At 37.8% G+C, this 5,000-nt stretch overlaps 1 pseudogene; it reads left to right on the top strand.

The window, feature by feature from the left end:
• The first annotated feature begins 28 nt into the window (after positions 1-28).
• Positions 29-5,000, top strand: part of LOC143017554 (uncharacterized) — a 31,807-nt pseudogene continuing 26,835 nt past the window's right edge.

The raw sequence follows: 5,000 nt of genomic DNA, 5'->3' as shown, positions 1-5,000 counted from the left end.
GTTTGTAGTAGATGTGACAAATGTAATGATGGTGGAGAATATGGAAGTCAATAACTCCCATGTATCTATTGTGGTGACAATATTTATAAATGCGATAGTGATAGAAATATAGGTGTGAGTAAAAATTTGATGTATATTTTGGTGTCAGAAGTGTTGGTGAAAGTGTGGTGATGGTGATGTAAATAGATTTGAATATAGTTTTTATTTTGATGCCAAACAGGATGGTAACAAACACGGTGATGATAAAAGATATGGAGGAGCTTATTTTGGTGCAAGTATTATGACGGTGATAAATGTGGTGCTAGTGAAGAATATGGGTGTGAATAATACTCTTGTGTCTATTTTGGTGCCAATAGGAATGATGATAAGTGCAATGATGAGTAATATGGATATTAATAAGACTCTTGTGTCTTCTTTGATATCTACAATTCAGTTGCGTCCACGTTTGACAACACTTTTACGTTTGGAAAAATTAGATGGCATAATATAAGATATTTGAGATAGAAATATAAACATGCATCAACACAGAGAGAAATGAAGTGATGAAGAAATATACGTTCACCGAGCCTTAAGGTATCATAAACCGACTTTTCATCTACTTTAGAGAACAGAATCTCCGTTACTCCCGAGAGAGAGCCCTCTTAGAGGCAACATCATTGGTTGCGATTCTTTTTAGTGTAACGTTGACAGTAACGAATATGCTTTCACCAGCTGTAATGGCGCTTGAAATGTTAATAGTAGTGTTTATGGGGCTGGGGAAGTTAAAGTTGCTGCTTAAGTTCGTGTGCAGGCGTGTATTAGTTCTGAAAGTGGGGACTATGATTACAATTTATGATCTGGAGGGTCTTTCCGTTAGGGTAGTTGCGAATTGTCCTTACCATGCATAGAGAAGAGAGGAATTTCGTCTTGACTGGAGGGATTTTTTGTCATTCACCTTTTCCATTTCCAGGACAGATTACTGGAAAGTGTTGGTCAAACCGATATTTTTCTATTGTGAAACAATACTGAAGGAAGGAGAAAATGTAAATTAGTATATATCTGTCTCAGTTCATAGATTATGTTGTGGCAAATGTATGAAGACATAAGCACCATATAGTGAAATTCGGTTTTTGGCCAAGCACGGCCGAAACGGGATTTTTATTCACCGAGACCCTCTTCAAGCTAGGGTACGCACAAAATTTAAACAAATTTGTTCCATGTTTGCCTCGAAATGAATATGAAATCTGTACACTGCGTTTCCATATCAGTCACCAAAAGTAACCAGGTCCTTTAATATAAACGTCTTTCAAATAAGAGATCATGTAGTTACTGGAGCGATGAAAGTCAAAAACGTTTACTTAAAAATGAAAAAAGGCGAGTGATAAGGAGTTTCAGTAGATGTTGAGACAGAAATCTCCTCAGTTCTTTACAAAGCCACTCCTTTAATTACTTTTGACTGTTTCGAGACGATATCATTCTGTACATTTTTGGCCCAAAAGCCAAGTAATCATTTGATCACTAACGTTAACTTATTTCTTAGAGTTAGCTAGACTAAGATAATACATAACCAGAGTTACTGTATATGTTACTAGACGATATCATTCTGTACATTTTTGGCCACAAAGCCAAATAATCTTTTGATTACTAACGTTAACTTATTTCTTAGCGTTATCTGGAATAAAGTAATACATAGCCAGAGTTACTGGATATGCAAACTGAGGTAGATTGAAAACACTTCCTATTGAAACTGTATTATATAAATGAATAAAATCATCTAAATTGATACAAAACTAAATAAGCACCTTCCGGTACGTAAGGAGCTAAGAACAAGCTGTAACCAGTGTATGGTGAAGGCCCTCAATAATAGCAGTGAGACTGAATAGATCATAGCTTTTTTCTTTTCTTCTCCTCCTCTCCTCCTCCTCCTCCTCCTCCTCCTCCTCCTCCTCCTCCTCCTCCTCCTCGTTTCTTTTCTTTTCCTTTTTTTCCTGCCTATTTTACTATTACTATTACTGTTATTATTACTACTACTAGTATTGCTACTACTAGTATTGCCACTACTACTACTACTACTACTACTACTACTACTACTACTACTACTACTACTACTACTACTACTACTACTACTACTACTACTACTACTACTACTACTACTACTACTACTACTACTACTACTACTACTACTACTACTACTACTACTACTACTACTATATTTCTACTACTACTACTACTACTACTACTACTACTACTACTTCTACTACTACTATTACTACTACTACTACTACTACTACTACTACTACTACTACTACTACTACTACTACTACTACTACTACTACTACTACTACTACTACTACTACTATTACTACTACTACTGCAGCTGCTGCTGCTGCTGCTACTACTATTATCACTACTACTATCACTAGTTCTGTTATCTAGAGTGAATTCAATTCATAAATCATAACATGAATCACCTCCTCCTCCTTCTCTCTTTTTCCTCGTTCATTTCTTACTTCTTCACATCCTTTTTCTTCGCTCCTCCTCCTCCTCCTCCTCCTCTTCTTCTTCCTACTTACCCTACTCCACATCTTTTTCTTTCTCTATCTCTCCCTGCTCCTCCTCCTTTAACTCTTTCAAATTTTCCTCGTCCTCCTCCTCCTCCTTTTTCATCTCTTGCCCCTCCCCCTTTCTTGCTTCTTTTACTCCTTATTCTTCTTCGCTGCGCCGCTTTTTTTCCCTTCTGATGTTAGTACTAACGAGATTGGAAAACCACAAAACAACTGTTTAGCAACATTGGTAAGGACAAACTTTGTCAAGTTCCTACGAGATAATATCAGTTATTCTAGCATGATGAAGCTACGAGGACAGCATGTTTCATCATGCTGATGTGTATCATACATTCCCCAATGCTGGGTATTGGCCATCGCATGCATATGACTGTCTCCTAGAATAAAAAGCTGCCAGTTTGTTTTCGTACTGTCGGTTGGCAGTAAATACTCGCTTGATGATAGCATTACCAAGGGGAGGGACCATGGAAACATTGGATTAGAGATGTCATCGGTAGAGGACAACGCTGATGGAGAGGCTTTCGACAACAGTAATTACCGACATTATTATCAAGTACATTATCATAGTTTTTTTGTCGCTTTCATGTTCATTGTCATGCACAGTGTTCATGCAAATATCAGAAGTATCATGAATAAAAAAAATGTAGATGCCCTTGAGTGGCGAACGCACTCAGCTACGATGGTATCTGCTGTATGTTACTATTAATGATATCTGTTGCGGTAGGTATACATCTTGTGACCCATGATTTCTTCAAGAACTTATGAAACTGGTCACTCTTTCGGTGTTCATCACTACAGTAAAGCACTTTGTCTTTTGTATTTTATTTTGGTAAAGTCAATATTCTTATTCAGAAGAAAGGAAGATGCATTAGTTCCTAAATCTTTTCAGCCCCGATACCCCAAAGTTCAAATCCATGCTAACCTGATACCCCAATATTAGCCTATTGCTCACGACATTCAACTTTTAATTTACTTTACCTAAAATAAGAAAGAAAGAGAGAGAGGAAAGAGTACGGCTATGAACAAACAGCTAAAATCTAGGGACTCTTTATTCTTATTTCCAGTAAAAAGACAACTAAAATATAATTGCAAACGAAATTATTTATTCAATATTTCCTCCATAATGTTTCTTTGGATACCCCCATGAACAGGATTGGATACTCCATAAAGGTATCGAGGCACTACTTTAGGAACACCTGCCTCAGTGAAAGGTTAAAAACATCTCGAAGTATATTCACAAGAGACCCTTGAGTTCAAAGCAAGCTTAGGTGCAAAAGTATACAAACAAACAAACCAATAAAGATAACAAATAATGTGAATAATAAAGAATGAAGGAAAGTGATAATATACATATTTCATAGAATTTATTATTGTTAACTCGAATCGGATTTAAGTTACTGAGAGGTCTTCACTCCATAGAAAGAGATTGAGTTAAGGAACATGCCCGAGTCACAATAACCCTCCCATTGCTTATAACGACTCGTCATTTGTGCTAAATATCTTCTTCACCAATCTCCTGGTCGGCTTATAGGCCTGTCAGTTGATTTCCTTTCCAGCCTTCTCTGTCTAGTTAGTTTTCTTGTAGAAGTACATCATCCAGGGAAGAAATTCTTTGGGGAAGTGTCTCGTCAATATTTCCGAGGTCTGCCTGTAGGTCTTTCGGTGTTAGGAGTCCACGTATACCACTTTTTGGGGATTCGATGTTGGCCCATTCTCATGTAGTGCCCGAACCATCTTTATGGGGTCTTTGCACAAAGCAAAGTATGCTTTCGATGCTTAATTCTTCTCTTATACTGAAAGCCGCCGGGCGATTTTCTCCAATTAAAGAGATAATAGGTCTCAACTAACAATAACATATATCTATTCCGGCTGACGGCAGTTGATTTTCTTCGTCTAAGTGGAACTAGTAGATGTAGCGAGAGAATAAATAGATGTAACTCGTTATAGAAATACATCGCAGAACAAACAACATTTGCATTCCTGATTTAAGCTGTATTATCACATAAACTATCACTTAAACCCAAATACACACGATATATTTAGCAATGAAAACTGTATTAATTCGAAAAAATAGTTTTTAGTAGTCTAAACTATATGTCAGAAAGCAGTCGTTGAGTCCATAGTTAATGTTAACGTAGTATTAATAAGTGGATGCAAACACAGTGACACCTACACTCATCCACACCCATCCACATCCACCCTCACCCACCCACAGTCCAACACCCGCCCCTCCCGCGCGCGCTCGCACACACACACACACACACACACACACACACACACACACACACACACACACACACACACACACACACACACACACACACACACACACACACACACACACACACACACACACACACACACACACACACACACACACACACACACACACACACACAACACACACACACAACACACACACACACACACACACACACACACACACACACACACACA

Source organism: Oratosquilla oratoria, chromosome 32 (genome assembly GCF_046742065.1).
Source record: "Oratosquilla oratoria isolate Oo_2021 chromosome 32, ASM4674206v1, whole genome shotgun sequence".
Lineage (NCBI taxonomy): Eukaryota > Metazoa > Arthropoda > Malacostraca > Stomatopoda > Squillidae > Oratosquilla > Oratosquilla oratoria.
Note: the sequence above shows the minus strand (reverse complement) of the source record. Positions and strands in the feature narration are given on the sequence as shown.